The following is a 20,137-nucleotide window of genomic DNA, read 5'->3' on the forward strand; positions in this document are numbered from 1 at the left end:
GGTGGAGCCACTGTTTGTCAGTCATTTAAGAAAATTTTACAGCAAACATACTAAAGAAAATTAGTGTAAGAAACCAACTGTCACCCAATATTAATACAATATCGAAATTGCTGTTAGTGGCCCAATTTTTTGGGACTTGATGATGCGATTTCTACCATACTTTCAAAGACTGGTCATTTTGATTTGATTTGAAATGGTTTATTTCAAGAAATTAAGTAGAAATAATACACAAAAGCAATACAATCATCAGTTATACATTCATACAGTAACTAATCAAACTTAGGATAATTAGACATATTAATAAATATTGCTTGAAAGGGAGTGGAAGGAAGCGAACTTATGTAATCCCACCCCGTTATACTATAACCATTTTATTACATGATTTATCAATATCCGGTTCCTAGCTTTTATCAGACAGAATTAAGAATCATAAAGTATCAATAAAGCACTTGACAAAGATGAATTACTTAATTATTATGCAAAAATAACTATTTCAGAAATCACCATGTGTCATAGTGAATACTTGTAGGTTGTAGGTTGAAACGCAGGCGTGTCATGTGAATTTTCCATTTTTTCACCCCCTAAACCGTGCAAACTGCGAAAGGAGCCGTCATGCAGCCTATTATCAAATGAGGAAAAGACAATTAGAGCATAGTTTGTCTCTGCATCCCATGGGCGTCCTATACTTAGGTATCACCTGCACACCCTGTGCGTGCAGCATTCGTGCACAGTCAGTAAGGAACCAGTACTTGCAGTTTATAAACTCAGCCTTTATTTATTTGTATGGCGCCTTTCATTTCGGCACTTAACATAAAAGCAAAGTATGAAAATTAATTTAAACAGAAAACACAGGACAATCACACACAGAAGGGACCCCTCCCTTACCAGATTCCTCCCTCCACCCACCCAGTTCCCCAAGTAGAACCTTGAACAAAAATGGAAGAACTGCAGGTTGAAGAGACAGTCTGGCTCGGTACTGCTGGGCAGAAGCGACCAGAATGTGTGTCATATGTGTGTACAACTTACATTAGCTTAATGCAATGTTTTTCAACCAGTGTGCCGCGGCACACTAGTGTGCCGTGGGAGATGGTCAAGTGTGCCGTGAGAAATTGCCCTCATTAACTGATCTAAAAGCAATTCCCATCTCCAGGAAATCAGCTCTTTGTTCATCCAAACAGGCCCTGATAAAACACTGAGAAGTTAAGAATATGAAATATCATAAAATTATTTTTTCTTTGTGTTTATATGATTCTATTAAAGACATTTTGATAAGAATAATGGGATACCGCGATTTAGCTGCAGCTATAACTGTGTAAGGAAAAGTCCCGCCCCTTTAACTGTCTCCACCAATCATTCTTGAAGGCTTAATCACATGTCATCAGTCTGACCAATCAGAAGTGGTTAAAGTATTCACTTCCTTGTTTCGATTTAGCGCAAAAAAAGTCTCTCTGTTCTAACAAAAATACCAGCTAAAGCTCGTCTTTAGCGGTGTAGCTTTGCACAGAATCTGGTATCAGACCGTGGAACAAGTGAACAAAACCATGAAGCTCAAAGACGCTGGTCTTTCTGCGGTCGGCGGATTACAAGCACTACATCTCCCATGATGCAGTAAAGTGACTGTCTTAGCGCACAATGAGTCTCTCCTCTGAACGTCTTAAAACAACGAACACACATCAAACAGTTTTTGAATCTTTTGACTTAATTTTTAATACATCTTTTAGAAAAAACAGCTGCAGCTTCCAGCGTTTTCTGCAACAATTATCACAAAAATGCATGTGAGATTGCAGAGCGGCTGTAGATCAATACAGACTGAGCTTTTTCTTTATTTATCTATTTTTTTGGATGCTGGTGTGCCGCGGGATTTTTGTCAAGGTTAAAGTGTGCCGTGGCTCAAAAAAGGTTGAAAAACACTGGCTTAATGAATGCTTCACGGTACACTTATCATAGGCACAACATTAGCAGGGTCCATTTTCATGACGTTCCTTCAGGTGGAAGTACGAGGGAACTGACAGACTCACCTGTGCTGCCTGCGCTATCCTTGTGCTATCCATTCAGGCTTGTGGGCTGAGCAAACGAGTCAGTGTGGGGTCTTGTGGTGTCCAAATGACCCCACCCTTACATTGACATGTTATCCATACCATGACAACGGTGGATAACGGTGAAGAGGATTTCATGTAATCCATGAAAATCACTTATCATTGAAGAAAAAGGTTCAGCGCACTGTCTTGTGGGGTCCAGACGACCCCACTCCCAACATCAAAGTGCCTTGGATAGCACAAGGGCTAAAGGTAATTTTTTTGGGGTCAAATTTCAAAATGGCAGCCACCTTCTAAGGTTCACCAAAACTCCAGTTGTAGTTGTAGATGTAGGCGGCAGAAATTTTTTGAAGATCACTCAAAGAAATGTTTTTTATTCCACATATTGTGCAAAAATGTGAAAATTACCAAATTTCACACTTTGCCACAAAATGGTTGCCAAGCCATAAGTTCTTTAGCCATCCCATAATAATTTTAAAACTTCGATTGGATATACCTTACACGTGTGTAGGTTTTGTCAGTGGATTTGGAAATCTTTTTTTCAGCCACATGAGAGATTTTCATTTTTTGACAATTTTGTTTGCTGTGATGTCATCAGTTCGGGGGGAGGGACCTTCACTATGCCTAAAATTCCTTTTCACAGGCTACTAGGTGCAAATATTGATGAGTTTTAAAGATGTAGCAGAGGTGGAATTTTTCGCTCATAACCCTTGTGCTGCCTTGTGGGGTCATCTGGACCCCACAAAACAGGTATCGGCTTGTTCAGCGCACTGTCTTGTGGGGGTCATCTGGACCCCACAAAGCAGTTATTTGATCATGTATACACACTTGTGAGATTAGTCAAGAACTGATGGGTTATTCCAACACCTTTAGATGTTTCCTTTTATTAGCCAGGCTTGGGGGGCTAAGCAGCTATCAAAACGCTCCCAAACCAAGTCAAAGCTGGGTAAATGTTGCAAAAGAAATCAGGATAATGTATGAATGGAAGTGAAAAAGTTTGGTAACATAATTATTTGGGGTGTTGCGATCAATTTGAACAAAGATTCGAAAGATTCCTTTTCCTCGATTCACTTGGAGTCACTTTAACATTGGGAGTGGGGTCATCTGGACCCCACAAGACAGTGCTCTGCACCTTTTTTCTTCAATGATTTGCGATTTTTACTGGTTTCCATGGATTACATGAAATCCTCTCCACCTTTATCATGGTAATGACAACACGTCAATTCAAGGGTGGGGTCATCTGAACCCCAAATGATAGCACAAGGGATAAGAAAGAAGGATTGCACAAATAATGTGCTCCTTGCAGTCCAGGACTGATGGGGGGCCAAAGGGCCGTCGACTCGCTCTTCTTTGGGAGCGGAGCCACGAGAGCCCCCTCTGAAAACAGCCGAATTTCCATGAACGACTCCGCAGTGACGGTAACTAGGAATTTGCTTGTCACAGCCAACTAAAACACAACCTTTTTGGTCTCAGTCATAACATGGTAAATTACAGTTATGGTGCTGCATAACAGACGTGATCATTACTGCCTCAGTTACAGTGCGCACACACGTGGGTAACCACGCCATAAAAAAGCTGCTGGCTGTTCTACCACCAAACATTAAAGCTAACTCGCTTACACAGAAAAAAAAAACAACAAAATTCATTGTCATATTTTTACAATTTTTATTTTTTCTGCAGTTGGTAAGCTGGCTGATTGTCTCTAAGCTCAAGAGTTGACTCTTTGTCATTTCTACCCAGAGGAAACCCTCACAGATGGGGATTTAGGTTGATGGCTAATAATCCTCCGCAGCATTTTGTGTTTTTTTTTTTTTTTGCTACACAGAGGAGTATTGGGATGAAAATAGCTCACTGTCACTGGAAAATCTGAATCATGACAGACCCGCTTACAAGCCCCCAAATCTATTCTCAAGGCTGGAACACGTCTACAAGGCCAGCCACAAGCCCGCAGACAGGAAACAGTGAATAACAGGTTGATGCTCACAGAGACATGACAACAATGAGATCAAATGAGGAAATTAAAAGATATTCAAATAGCATGCAAATTTGATGTAATCTTTCTGTTATGAAGCAGATTGGGACAAACAATTTGACTTTTAGAAGTCTTGGTGCTTAAAAAATCAACTAATGGAAGCTAAATGCTGTAATAATTTTAAATTTTAAAGTTATAATTAAGTCAGCATGAAAAGCATTCTGGGACTAATGTTTCCAAACCGTTTTATTTTCTCTCACGAATTTTATTTTATTCCGTTTTTTTCTCCGTATTCAATTGAGTTTGAGGGACCCAAAAAGTTAACAAATTTAAAAAAAATCCTGCTTTTATTTTGGTGACACTTCTTACACCTCTTGTCTCACCAGCAAAGCTTAGGACAAAGTGCAATTGAGTTTTCAGAGACATGTCAATCCCTTCATAATTTTCCTTAACAAACAATTTGTGCTAATCAGCAGTCTGCCTAATATGCACCTCCTCTTATCTAGGAGGCCAAGGCATAAATAACATTAAAAATGAAAGAAAACCCAAATCATTCAGCTTCCAAACCAACAAATATACTTTAATAAAGCTGCCAAGACAATTTTATTTATAATAAAAAAAGGGTTTAGTGTCCCAGATGTAAAGACAGCAATTGAAAAGAGAAGCATTTAAGTTAGGCATGTCCAAAGTCTGGCCCATGGGCCAAATGCAGCCGTGTTCATATTTCTACTTTTCACACTTTTTAAGAGCTGTGTGAACGATTTGATTGTGATTTAATTACATTATAAGCCATAGTACAATTGTTAATAACGGTGACAAAAAAAACCCCTTGGGCAGTAAAGATGTGATTGAATGTGTATTTTAAAATCCTTATCCTCCAATCCCGGACGAGCCCCCAATTTATATTACACCCCAGTGTAGGAGATTAAAAAAGGATGTAGCATTAAGGTAGGAGAACACTAACTGCTCCAACAAATCAAAAACTATCACAAAGGCAACAGGAATCGAAGTAGTCTGGGTTTTTATTTACACAAAAATAACCAAATTTTGACCAAAGCATGCTAATGCTTATAATGTGTCCAACGTGTAGCGCGTTACAAATAAGTTCTACAGATACTGTGAACAGTACAGTTGATTAAATCTGACTGACTGACTTTTTTTTTAATCTTTTGTCTCGCCTAATGCGCCTTGTAGATCCTTGAGCCTTATATGTGACACAAGTCTTTAAAAAAAGACCATTTATTATAATCTAGATACCCCTATAGTGTGGAAAATTAGGTAGGTACTAATCTGCAAAGAAAGATGGCAGAAGAAAAGAGACAGAAAAACTCTCAGTCGAACAGAGAGTATAAAAATAAAACTGAGAGATGAATACAATCCAAAAAGTGCTAAGACCGAAAAATGTAAACAGAATTGCGTCCTCAGCCATAACATGCTCTTTTGGTCCAACACTTCCCCTGCAAAAGTTTTTCCACTGATGCCCACCACGGTGCAGATTACACAACCAGAAAAATAAATACAAAAAGCATTCTCCACTGGGTCAGTCAGCCAGGTTGGACGTCTGCGATCGGACAACTGGACAGTGCGACCTTTAGAAAGGTCAGCGGATGGAATGAGGTGGCTAAAGATAACACACACGCAAACACACACACTGAAGAGCTTATGAAAGCAGCAGAAATGCTGAGTCACCGCTGACGAGCAAAGGTAAAACGCCTCCCCTTGTTCTTCCGCACACCAAAAACAAAAGGTGACTCCTAACTGTCACAGATGTCTTCGCTCTTAAGTCGTTTTTGATATAGCCTGAAGTGACCTTTAAGCTGATCTACAGTGTCACTTAAAATGATACAAACACACACAGCGCTAATCACTTCTTAGTCACTCATGGCTTTAGGGTCCATGGCTGAAGTTTCAGTCGCTTTAGGTGACATAATGCTGAGCTTTTTTTGAGTTTATCTGGATAAGTCGGGGTTCAGGAAGACGCTTTTACAAGTAAAAAGTGTTTACCGACGGTTCTAAACACTTAAGAGAGAAAATTTCTCCCGTTGGTTAAAATTGGAATATGATGAGGTGATCCAGAGGGGTTATTGGTGTTTGTAGAAACGCTGGTTAAGGTAATGGTGTTAGATAACACTGTTGTTTGTTCAGTACTCTAACTCAGGGGTCTGTGGAACAAGGCCACAGAGGAAATGAAATCACATAACTTAAATTATTTCGGTTTTATTTGTTATCTGAATCTGAAGTTTTATTTTGAAAAAGTACCGGATTCCCTCCATCTATGACTAATTCTTGATGCATAATATATGCATGTAATATTGCATCATATATGGAAACCATCTCTCAATTGTTTCAAAGATGCAAAAAGTTGCAAACATGGTGAGGTCATGTTAATGGTTACATTTAGAAAATGCGAGTTTTTATTCTGATTAAAATGTTTTGTTTTGCTGCAACTATCACCTTAAATAATTAGACTTGTCTGAAGGTATGTTATTATTATTTTTATTAATTCTGATTTTCTTTAACCTTTCCCCTGACTTTCATACATAGTTGAGGGAAAAGCTTTGCTGGTTGTGTAGGCGCCAAAATGCAGGAGACCAGGCTTGGCAGCAGAATCCTAAACATTTAATAAACAAGCTTGAACATAACAAAACCCATGAAGAACCAAAAAGGAGACAGAGCAGGTGACCTCATCCTGGTCTACGGTGGCCTTGAAGTACAAAATACACTAACAAATCACTCAACGCAAAAACATATTAAAGATAATGACATTTCCTCTCTGCAGACATCATGTTAGGCAAAGGGTGTCTGTGATTGCCCAGGATGCGTTTAAGCCCGAGTTAAAGCTCTCACCCTCTTCTGCAGCACAGAGTCCACCCACCTGCCAATCACAAATGCACACGTCTTTATCAGTTGGTCCAACCGATTGCAATCCCTTGTGGTCATACTGCCACCCCAACATACAACCCCAGAGAAAACACCACTTACCACAACCGACTGATAAAAGAGGAGCAACACACATCAAAAGACCGTAGCTTTCTTTGGAAAAACAGTCTACCCTGTCCTTTCCTATACAGAGCCCAAGCATGCTCGGTCCAGTCCAGTTTGTGGTCAAGGTCCACACCTAAGTACTTATGGGTGTCAACCAGCTCGATTCTTTCTCCATCGATGATCACTGGTTGGTAGGAGGGCTTCCTACCAAAGTCAATGATCCTCTCCTTGGTCTCTGTGGTGTTCAACACAAGACCATTGTCCATGCTCCAGGAGGTGAATCCGGTGATGAGCTCCCTGTTCTCACTTTCGTCCCTTCTCTTTACACACGCTATAGTAGCGGTGTCGTCTGAATACTTCTGGACATGACAAGCTGCAGATGCATAGGTAAAGTCAGCAGCGTAAAGTGTAAAGAGAAAAAGCGATAGTACAGTTCCCTGTGGTGCACCAGTGTTGCTCATTCATTTCCCAGATACACAGTGTCCCAGTCGAACATACTGTGACCTTAGAGTCAGATAGTCGTGGATCCAGCGAACATAAATCTTAGAAATCAAATGGCTTGAACTGGTAAAATTGATGCGCTCTGGTCTGCTGGTATCTCCTAATTTTACCTTCTGGTTCTTTAGTCTTTGTGCGATCAACACAAGTATAACACTCACTGAGAAATGTCAGCTGTACGATAATAGTTTTTAACCGTTTTAGGAAGTCATCATCAATGAAGCTGGTGTGGTTGAAATGTTTTCAGAGTCTAAGAGCATAACTCTTGTTACAGGTCTAGGATACAATTGAATGATTCAGAACCCCCCGTTCACACTCATCATGAACAGACTTCTTTGTGTAAACGGTATTTCAACCCTCAACTATGTTGTACAATCAGATTAAACCCCATAAATGACCTTTTCTCAGAGATACTAACTGACCTCCCCTTGAATTTGACACTTTATAATTTAGCTCTCGGTCAGTGTTTCTCATAATGATCGCTTAAGAGCTGCTGATTTAAAGCTGAGTCATTCAATTGCTCCAGCTTAATCATCCTTGAAACCCTTTTAGACAAACATGCACTTGATTACTTCCAGGTCACATGCGCTTCCCGGCAACCAAAACCAAAAACAACGGCATTCTTTGATAGCCATCTGGTTAAATGCTAACTATGGCAGGAATGTGTGAGGGTGCGGGCCCGTGTTAGCCCTGCTTTATCATGTGAGGGTTCTTACAATACCAGAAATCCTCCACACAGATCCACAGAAAACATTCACTCGCCCTCCCGTGTCCACTTGCACAAGAATAACAGAGAAAAAAAACGGGATTAGCCATTGTTAGGAAATGCAGGCAGCACCCAGTTAAGAATAAGTGCAAGTAATCACCCTAAGAATGTAAATATCACAGGTATTTGAAGTGGACACAGGTGAGTAACAATGGCTAAACCCTTCAGCTGTATGTGTTGTGAGGTCAGGTGGGGTGAATGGAGTTCAAAATAAGTGTCTGGGTACTAGCATGAACAAACAGGTTGCTCCAACTGTGGAAAAAAAAATCCGGCTGGTTTTGCCGACTGTATTTTACCTTTTTATTTAAGTGTGCAATATTTACTCAGATATTTTTAGAGCATAAACCTAAAGATCGTGGGGCTTTTTATTTAAATGTGTGTGGACCAAAAAATATTTAATGTCCTTGCAGCCCAACAGAAGTAAGAGATTAACATGGAGAACCCCCCCGACCCCCACCCCACCTCGAAAAAAGGGCAGGAAGAGGACCAGCCCCAAGGAATCAATCCCAGGGATAATAAATATGAAGAGGAGTAGCCACGGAGACTCTACTCAGGGACAGGACAAATGAAGAGAAGTGGCCTTGGTGACCCTAGTTATGGACAAGCCACATGAAGAGGACCATTCCTGGTGACCCTATGGGGAAAGGACACATGAAGAGAAGTGGCTTTGGTGACCCTATAGAGACAGGACACATGACGAGAGGCGGTTTGTGTTGCCCTTTAAGGACAGGACACATGAAGATAAGTGGCCTCGGTTACCCTACTTATGGACAGGACACATGAAGAGGACCATTCCTGGTGACCCTTTAGGAACAGGACACATGAAGAGGACAATTCCTGGTGACCCTTTAGGGACAGGACACATGAATAGAAGTGGCCTTGGTGACCCTACCTATGGACAAGCCACATGAAGAAGACCATTCCTGGGGACCCTTCAGGGACAGGACACATGAAGAGGACCATTCCTGGTGACCCTTTAGGGACAGGACACATGAAGAGGACCATTCCTGGTGACCCTTTAGGGACAGGACACATGAATAGAAGTGGCCTCGGTTACCCTACTTATGGACAGGACACATGAAGAGGACCATTCCTGGTGACCCTTTAGGAACAGGACACATGAAGAGGACCATTCCTGGTGACCCTTTAGGGACAGGACACATGAATAGAAGTGGCCTCGGTTACCCTACTTATGGACAGGACACATGAAGAGGACCATTCCTGGTGACCCTTTAGGAACAAGACACATGAAGAGGACCATTCCTGGTGACCCTTTAGGGACAGGACACATGAATAGAAGTGGCCTCGGTTACCCTACTTATGGACAGGACACATGAAGAGGACCATTCCTGGTGACCCTTTAGGGACAGGACACATGAATAGAAGTGGCCTCGGTTACCCTACTTATGGACAGGACACATGAAGAGGACCATTCCTGGTGACCCTTTAGGAACAGGACACATGAAGAAGACCATTCCTGGTGACCCTTTAGGGACAGGACACATGAATAGAAGTGGCCTTGGTGACCCTACCTATGGACAAGCCACATGAAGAAGACCATTCCTGGTGACCCTTTAGGGAAAGGATGTCATGGTGGCCTGTCAGTTACTCTCCCCCTCCCCCGCCTCTTCTGCTTTGGATGTGACCAGCTGATCTCACTCACCTCATCATTGCCTCTGCCTTCATAAGGATCCTGTGGATCATCAGTCTATGCCAGTTCACTGTTCCTCCAACGGTGCTTAGTCTGGCCACGTCTAGTTCCTGTGTGTTGTCATGTTTCATGTTATTAATTGCTCCTCTCGCTCTGCCTCAGGATTATCCAGTTCTGATACTGACCTGGTTGCAATCTTCTGGTCTCACGTGCTGCGCTCCTGGAATCCCTCTGCAAGACTCCTCCAGCCAGCCGACGCTCATCCCTCTGGGGAAAACGCCATTACTCACCTTCAGCCAAATTAAAACTCCTAAAATTTTCTCCTAGTCTGAGTCTCCTTCCGGGTTTCAGCATCTGGGTCACTCTGTTTCCTAGTCATACCATGACAAAGGACACATGAAGAGAAGTGGCCTTGATGACCCTATAGGGACAGGACACATGACGAGAGGCGGTTTGTGTTGCCCTCTAGGGACAGGACACATGAAGATAAGTGGCCTTGGTTACCCTACTTATGGACAAGCCACATGAAGAGGAGCAGTCCCGGTGAACCTTTACGGACAGGACACATGAAGAGAAGCGGTCTCGTTGACCCTTTAGGGACAGGACACATGAAGATAAGTGGCCTTGGTTACCCTACTTATGGACAGGACACATGAAGAGGAGCGGTCCCGGTGACCATTCAGGGACAGGACATATGTTTATGATATGCTGATATGCAACACTCTACAGTCATAAAGTGTTTATGCAATCACCAGACATCAGCTGACTCTGTCCCCCTGAAAAGCGTCTTTGCCTTTCACTTTATTCATATAAAATGTTTCACATTGAGGCGAAGGCGAAATGCAAAAACGTTTTACTCTGCGTTGAAATTTGTTGAGAATAACTGTAATCAAGGAGTTACAGAAGTTCAACAACCTGTTCTTTTTTTCTTGCTTAACTTCTCCTGTCCAACTGCTGAGCAAACAGACAAGAGATGATGGACTCTTGTGTTGCCGTAAAGGGTCATAAACCTTCTGACACAAAAGGAGTATGTTTGTGTAAACCCGTCTTGTATTTGAAGCAAACCTTGATTTATATCAAAATATTTGCATGCATTTCTTTTTTCAACCGGACAAAATATTGAAGAAAAAGAGATAGTGGGATATTAAAGATGGGGGATAAGGGTACAAAAAGGGGGGTCAAGAAGTTGGAGGATAAAAAATTCAGATAAAAAAAATAGGAAAAGAAGAAATGCAAATAGAGGAACCAAGATGTGTTTTTTTAGGTGTCACCGGTGACATTTCCGGTGTTACAGAGTTCCAGTCTCTCTCTGGTCATCTTTTGATCTATTGTAAAAGCGTTCCCATTGGTCTTTTGATCATGATTATGCTTTTCTTAGCCTCAATCCAAAAACCATTACCGCTTTCCATGACATGGTTTCTGCAGAGCGGCAGTAGGAAATTAGAAACTCACCTCCGAGTTGTGGACGGGACAGTTTGCGTGGAGCAATCCCACCCCCCTTTCCCATTCTGTCGATACGCTTTTCCCGCTTGATTCAACCCTCTCACACCTGTTATTTTAAGCTTAAATTTCTTCATATATACCCTCCATCATCCGAAAAATGTCACAAGAACGTGTTAAAAACATAAAAGAAAACACAATTTTCATTGGAGTGGTTCTTTAAGCTCTCACCTTGCTTTTTCCCTCGTGCTATCTTGTGGGGTCCAGATGACCCCACCCTGACATTGACGTGTTATCCCTACCAGGACAAAGGTGGAGAGGATTTCATGTAATCCATGGACACCAGTGAAGATAAAAAATCATTGAAGAAAAGAGGTTCAGCGCACTGGTTTGTGAGGTCCAGGTGACCCCACAAGCCAGTGGAGGCACGTTAACATTGGGAGTGGGGTCATCTGGACCCAAAAAGACAGCACAAGGGTTAAGGTGCTGTCAAAAGACGAAATCAACCACTTCAGACCATCAATAATGTGTGTTCGCTGGTGTGCCACTGAGTTTGAAGTACGTGCTCCAAAGATGGTCCAGTGCTGTGCACGCATGAGGTAGTATGGAGTAAACCCCACAAGGCTCTTCAGGGTCACATGGTGGCGCGACAGCAGGAAGGGGTGAGGGGACGGAGGCTGTGACAGCAGGGAAAGTGAGGCCACAGGTGGTCAGCTGCAGAGGAGATTAATCTCGGTGAATCTGGGGTGGGGAGCGTTGCTCTTGGAAGTGAAATCAGGCTGGGATGCTGAGAAAATATTACTGAGCCTTTCTGAAATATAATGCACCAATTTCAGTCTTAGCGAACTGACCCCGCTGAGCAGATATTCGCCTCTGCTTCGTTTTACTCCAGATTGATGCAGTGAAAGTAGGCCATGGGTGAATTTAAAGTATGGAGGGATGGGAGCAGAAATAAAAATAATAATGTGGACTGCTTCTAAGATCCAAGGGTTTGCGTGTGATGTCACAAGACCAGAATCATCGCTCTGTTTTTTTAAATATCTCAGTGAGGCCCGTGAGCCGCACGTGAGGGGGGGGCTTCCTCTCCGAGGGGTAACTTTATGCTAAATGTGTCGCTAGCAGGGAGATTTATGGACTTTGTGAGACCGACCCAGCTCTGCTTTGATGTCCGGCGCAGCTGTCGGACCCCGTCATCGAACGCCTCTCTCTTCCTATCCTTCAAGCTCCTGACTTTATCTGTTTGACGCCAGACCAGAGATTGTCCTCCGGAGAGACTTCTGACTGGAAAATTAATTGGAGAGCAAATTCATTAAAGAATGTTTGCCTGAAGTACAAACTGAATGAAGATGGATCTGAGATGGGAAAAGGAAGCTAACAGTCAGTTTACTAAATACAGTGTTCCCTTTTTTATCGCAGCTCTTAATAATATCTTGCGATAAGTTGAATCTGAAATCCAGGATTTTTAATGTTTGAAGGGGATAAAAATCCTCACTACACACTTGACAGAGTCTCCGATAAACATGAACATTTTAACACTTTTCTATCTTGTTTAAAGAAATTCTTCATATAATATAACAAAGCCGAAGATCTGATTGCGATCAAAGATTTCTGTAACTTTGGCAAACTGAATTCTGTACAAGAGACACGTCACAGGAGATTGATTGACAATGAACTACAGCCAAACAGAACGCAAAACACAAAGTGTTGTAAAAAGATTATATTCATGCAATTTGCAGAACAGCGATACAGCAATGGAACTCTGTAGGTTCAATTGAATGCTTTTATGCTCTTTAAAAAAGATAAAAAAGATTATTTTTATGCTTTAGTTTTCTTTCACCCTGCACTTTCGAGAGTGGACTGAACTGCAGTTGCAACAAATGTTCTTTAGGGGGCAGTGTTTCCTGAAACAAACTTTAATCAGCTAGTATTGCTAGACTTTACTTATCCTACAAGTTTTTTTGTTTTTTTTTTGGTATTTGGCTGTTTTATTCTTTTATGCAAAATACAATAAGCTAACATTTTATATCGTCATGGTTTCCTGTCGCTTTTGGACCATAAGGTGCTCTTAAAATCTTATGTGTTAATTTTAGTTGTTTTTTATGCACCTGGAAGTTTTTCTGTGGTACACACTGCTCAAAAATCTGTCCAAATAATTTAAAAACAGTGAAAGTTAAAAGATAAAGATTATTTTTTTTAAACTGAAGCTGCACCTGTGGGCTCCTCAGAGTAGATTGCAGCCTTTAAACTGTTTCTGTGCGACTTCCATGTGTTTGCTCAGTTTCGATATATTTTTTCTTCATTTCATAATTTTTTACTCCCTAAAATTGTACAGATCAGTCAGAGTAAAACTGGAAAAATATTTTAGTTGTAGAAAAGCTAACCAAAATATGGAATAAATAATGTAATAAATGATTAAAATGAACCTGAAGTATTTAAAGCCAGAATTTCTCAACACCTAAAGATTCATGTCATGAGAAAACACATTAACTATGGGGGTTTGTTTGGGAGCAATCAGTTCACCTGTCCAGGCCCGGAACCTAAATCCTGCCCCATGACAGGTAGAGGGGCCCTCCCCCACCTGGCAACCCTGAACACAATAAAGGGAGCTGAGAAACTACAGAAGCATTGAAACCTTGACCTTTTTGTAGTTCATAAGGGCATCACATCGCCGGTTACAATGTGGGTCGGTGATTTAGTGATGGCTCCCTCTTAATGTGCCCCCCCCCCCCCCCACCTCAGCTATTTTGGCTGCAAAAAGGTGAAGGACATCAAACACTTTAGGCTCTGGGTCGCTACGAGGAGAAAATGAATGAACGAAAAAGATTGTAGGACTTTACTGACTCCTAGATTAGCGAAGTTCAAGTGGAAGGACCTCTGTGGAAGCATGACCACGCCCACCAGATAAACTCCAAATATCTAAACACCTATACAATTAGTATTTGCGAACATTTTAGCAAGTGTTACTGAAATTCTGCTAGTCAAACCTCTAACATCGGGGATGTCGCTGACGACATTTAACTAACACACCCTGACCTAAGATAACCTTTTGGCCATTTACGCGATCAATCTGCTGAATTACGTTGATTGCATAAAAAGTTGAAGAGTAGAAGTATAATTATACCACCTTCAGGAACGCCTGTTCAATTGAGTACTTAAATTCAAAATGTCCATCAAAACACGCATGAACACACGTTTTGGGCTTGCGCATTTAAAATTCACGTGTTTACGTGTAGCTACACAGATTTTAAAGACCGTTTCTGGGCTTTACGTACAAAACAAGTTGCCATTTAACATACGTTGAAGGTTAAACGGTTCAACTTTAACCGAAAAGGGATTTGGATTTGATAGTGAAGTACGGAAGTATGGATGAATTCACAGAAGTACCAACCATTTGAAAATGGATTATTCCGGATAATATTAATAGTAGAGGTTTTCAATGACAAGAAATTTTTCATGTATCGTAATAGAATCAGAATCAGAAATACTTTATTGATCCCACACGTGGGAAAATTGTTTGTCACCTTAGCAACTGATAGAGCTGTGAAAGAAGAAAACTTGGAGCAGGACACGCTTGGCAGGCCTGGAAACGCCTTGGGGTCCGCTCAGAGGAGCTGGAGGAAGGTTCTGTGGTAGAGGAGGTCTGGGGATATAGGTTTTGACTGCTGCCCAGTCCCATATGAGTAAAGGAAAATGGATAGATAGATAGAGAGAGAGAGAGAGAGAGAGAGAGAGAGAAAGAGAGAGAGAGAGAGAGAGGTGATGGATGGATGGATGGATGGATGGATGGATGGATGGATGGATGGATGGATGGATGGATGGATGGATTGTTGTATGGTTGGATGAATGACCTGATGGATGGATCAATAGATAGGTAGGAAAATGGAAGGATGGATGGTTGGAGGTATAGATTGTTCCATGGATGGTTGGATGGATGGATAGATTGTTCCATGGATGGTTGGATGGATGGATGGATAGATTGTTCCATGGATGGTTGGATGGATGGATAGATTGTTCCATGGATGGTTGGATGGATGGATGGATAGATTGTTGCATGGATGGTTGGATGGATGGATGGATAGATTGTTGCATGGATGGTTGGATGGATAGATGGATAGATTGTTGCATGATTGATGGATGGATGGATTGTTGCATGGATGGTTGGATGGATGGATGGATTGTTGCATGGATGGTTGGATGGATGGATGGATAGATTGTTGCATGGATGGTTGGATGGATGGATGGATAGATTGTTGCATGGATGGTTGGATGGATAGATGGATAGATTGTTGCATGATTGATGGATGGATGGATTGTTGCATGGATGGTTGGATGGATGGATGGATTGTTGCATGGATGGTTGGATGGATGGATGGATGGATTGTTGCATGGATGGTTGGATGGATGGATGGATAGATTGTTGCATGGATGGATGGATGGATTGTTGCATGGATGGATGGATGGATAGATTGTTGCATGGATTGATGGATGGATAGATTGTTGGATAGATGGATGGATAAATTAGTAAGATTTGTGAGGTTTTACTGAGAATCAGTTATTCCTGAAGGTGCTTGAAAATTTAGAAAATATAACAATTCCGATTACAGTCATATGTAAAACAATAATTGAACCCAAAACTGCAATGTTAAGACTAAAAATGTATAATCTGTTGGGTTTTCAGAACCAGCTCTTTTATTTCAAGTGACAAAGTCGTAAATCTTCAAGTGGAAGGCTTATTTTTCAGCCCAACCAGCTGGAGGGTCTCCTTTTGTTATCCAAAAACTGCCTCGTGTTCCATTGGTCAAGAAAAGGGCAGTACTCTAGGAAAAAAATGGATTGGTGGAAAACTATTTTATTATCAAAGCCGGATCAACACACCAGTTGTGTCATGCCGTGTCACAAGGGGTTGGGTCTACTCATTCTTTTTCGTGTCAACGTTCAGGGATTGTGACAAAGTATCCACTTGTCACGTGGCTGTAATTGCTCATCACTTTTAAAACACAACCACCAAATGTTTAAGATTTGTTTGATTTTGTCCCATTTCTTATCGTCTCTTCCTAGTGCCCAAAGACCAAAATGGTGGCCAAGGCCTTCACTTCCTCTTTAGGAGTTGGGCATAGGAAGTGGAAAGGATTTGAATTTGTTTGCATACCCTATGGTTGTAATGATTTTAGTTGTTTGTTTATTTATGTTTTCTTTGTTTACAGGACTGTATGATTTACAAGACATTTCTATCTTTTGTTGTATATTTACTTTGGCTGTGTCCGAATTACCGCCCTAACCCCTAACTACTAAAACCCTATATAGTGCGGCACTAAATAGTTCTCTATATAGTTCTCTGAATTTTCAAAGCAATTCGGACACCCGTGCTCACTAGTTTTCTCTTTCGGGTGTTTTCGAATGGCGCTTTGCACGAAAACAAAGTGGCGCATTACCGCCACCACCTGGTCTGGAGGGGTACAACTTCTATTTGACGCCGAGAATGACACCCATTTGTCAAAGTAAAAATATAATAAATATGAACATTTTATGAAGACTATTTATGAATCTGCTGTTTTCTGATCATGGAAAACGTGGCTGATTTATAAATAATAAGATTACAAACACATTGGTGTAGATTTTATGTATTTGCTGATAAATAACCCCCCATGTCATTAGTCCATGGCAATATTTATTTTTGTGCCGCTGAACGATTTACGGGCTCTTGCGAGGAAGCATTTTTTTTCTGTAGTTTTATCTTCTACCTTACTGAAAATAGCTTTATATATGAATCTGTCCGTGTTCCTGGCAATAATTCAACCATTTTTCGTGAGATCAAACCAAAAACGAGCAGATATGCAGCATCACAGGACAGCGAGGAGGAGGAACAGACGTCTCAAAAGATTTCCTCTGGATGCCCCTGACCAGACATGAACAACCTGTGAGTTAAACCTAAAGTTTTTTTATTAGTTCAATTTAAGCATTTGTTACTAATTGTGCTCAAGGTTACACAGTCAGCTGGGTAAGAGTTTAACATTCTTTTTCAACACTGGACTATGAGTTGTATAGTCTAACTACATGAAACACTTGTGAGATCAAAGTTTAGTATTTTTTATTCAGAGTCAAACCATATCACTTGTTTTAAACAAAAATACTTTAATTTTTAAATATTTATATAAAAATCCAAAATCCCAGCCAAAAATAAGCCCACGAGATTTTCCAGCATTTATAAATACGTCATAAACTAAAATTTAAGACATCAGAATAAAATGAAACATTAAAAAAAAAATCAGATTTAATTTTCTCAATGAAATAATTATTTTTCTATTTTACAGGGTTTTCCACATCTCTACTGCTTTGCCAACATAAAGGTGTCTGTCGTGGCCCTTCACGCTGACGGTCAGTCCGACACAAGACCATACCGGCAGACCCGCAGATCGGTTGACCCGCAGGACCATTGAGCATCTGGTGGAGCAGCTTCGGGTTCCTCACACTCTGGGGGGGGTGTACAGGAGACTGAGGTCCTGGTGTTTCTTTTCTGGCTGGCGTGTGGCGCATCTTACGGCGTGGTAACCAGGGCCTTTGACATGCCACGGTCCACTGTGAGCGGCAGACCGCATCCTCCAGCTGATGAGCAGGGTCACCCAGCATCCAGTGGGAATGAACTGCCATTAGTCACCTCTGGTTTTTTAGCAGCTCGCTTGTTCTTGCACCTTCCAAAAGGCTGTGGGGAACACTGATGGCTGCCACATAAGAATAAAGGCCCTAAAAGAAAATGCAGCTTGTCATTTTAACAGGAAACTTTTTATTCCATTCAACTGCAGGCTGTATGTGACTCTAATGCCAAATTTATAGATATTTTTGTTGGGAATCAAGGATCAGTCCACAGTTCACAGGTTCTACGTAAAAGCCCAATTTATGTAAATCAAACATTACCCACCTGAAAGATCCTTTTGGGTGATGGTGGGTATCCCTGCATTGCTCATCCCATCACGCTGCTGACACCCTACAGGGAACCCATGAGGAATGCGGTTCAGGCCCGTTACAACCAGCACCGCGCCAAGGCACACTCTGTGGTGGAGAGAGCATTTGGCATGATGAAGATGAGGAGGAGAGAAATATTTCTGGGGGCACTGGAAGTAAAACCAACCTTTGCAATGAAAATCATTGCCTTCAGTTCTGCACAATCTGTGCATCAGCGAAGGGGACTGCTTGGAGCCACAGATGTTGAACCAGTAGGACCAGGAACCAGTAGGACGGGTAAAGTGGCGTCCGTCTGCGAGGACAAATCTCTGCTTTCCTTTTAGCTCCAACTGTGACACACATGACTCTAGAAGACCAGGATTATTGTTAAGATGTATAAAAATAAATGTTAACATATAAAACGAAAATGTAAATATGTACATTTGATATTTATATGAAAATTCTTTTGAGATTGTTAAAAATGGCTCAGATTTAAATAATACATGTAAATAATTCATTTTTGTTACTGCATTTATTAAACAAATTGCAAAAACAACGATGACGTTACATTTTGTGAACAATATTTTAAACTCAGGTAACCTTAACAGACTCTCCTGTCACTCTTTGTCCCTTCGTGCTCTTTCCTCCTCTCCTCTTTCAACAACAACCTTTACCCCAACATGACAACGATTACAGTTTAATGATAAATAAATACAAATCTGATCAAGTGCTCTTACTCCCATCCGGCACGAGCTTGCCTGATAACAAACAGGCTATCTTTCTCCATCCACAGATGGATCAGATTTTCCTTATCCTCGTCAGTCCCCACATATATAAACACATTTAAAAAATGTGTTAATAACTTATTACTACGGTTAGAACTTACTCATTTTTTATGTAATATCAACAGCGTTTGTTTTTAGCATTCGGCGCTAATTCGCGCTAGCGTTAGCTTTAGCATTACCGAAATTGATGAGCTTCAAAACAATGTAGATAGTCGATTGAGGAATATAACCTATTAAACACATCATCTTACGTATTTACAAATATATTTTACAACAGATACTTGATACTTTTAAATATACTTACAATTTTAAGTCCTCTTTCTTGCGCAACCGTCCGCCATCTTCGAATCATTCAAGCGCAGTGTGGGTCACACGCAATGCATTCTGGTATGAATGCAGTGCATTCTGGGCAATATTCGCCGATCGAGTGAGCATCGATCCACACTGGTTTTTCGAAGAGAATTCTGGGAAATTTCTAGTGCACATGATTTTTGAACTGTAGATTCGGACAGCACTACAAAATGGCGACCGCACTATATAGTGCACTATATATGGGTTAGGGCGGTAATTCGGACACAGCCTTTTTCTTTATTGTGGCTGTTTATAGTGGCTTCCTTCCTGGGCGTGGCCAGCCAATCAACAGGAGCCCATAAAAGGGAAGGAGCTTCAGTGTGAAGCAGGATGAGTGTGTGTGAGCTGAGCAGCCAAGGTGTGTGAGCTGATAATTAAAAACCTGTTCCTGAACTTTAAGGTCATCTGCCTCCTATGTTAACCAGGCCACTCTAGTCACACCAAATGGTGACAGGGACTAAAAAGCACACAGGCCAGAACAGTCGAGTGCAGCATTTATTCGTTCTGATGGAAATTCGTCACGGCTCATGCTCACTGAACCACTGTCAAGTTACAGTCCACTGATGCACCAGCTCGATTACAGCTGCCATGAGAGCGCTTGAGAGCCACATGGACGACCCAACTGGTATTCCGTTGTCTGAGAGTGAGCCAATTCAAACTCTTTCTTACGTCGGAAAATCGTGATGCTGAATTAGCAGGAAGCCGGTTGAGATG

The 20,137-nt window shown here is 41.4% G+C and overlaps 1 long non-coding RNA gene across 1 annotated transcript; it reads right to left on the reverse strand.

The window, feature by feature from the left end:
• Window positions 1–17,854: 17,854 nt before the first annotated feature.
• Window positions 17,855–19,283, reverse strand: LOC111946949 (uncharacterized). The gene is made up of 3 exons (XR_002872802.2): window positions 18,475–19,283; window positions 18,265–18,395; window positions 17,855–18,089 (listed from the first exon to the last, which is right to left on the reverse strand). It is a non-coding gene; the product is annotated as an uncharacterized LOC111946949 (long non-coding RNA).
• Window positions 19,284–20,137: the final 854 nt, after the last annotated feature.

This window comes from Oryzias latipes, chromosome 23 (assembly GCF_053564925.1).
Source record: "Oryzias latipes strain Hd-rR chromosome 23, Olatipes_Hd-rR_3.1".
Lineage (NCBI taxonomy): Eukaryota > Metazoa > Chordata > Actinopteri > Beloniformes > Adrianichthyidae > Oryzias > Oryzias latipes.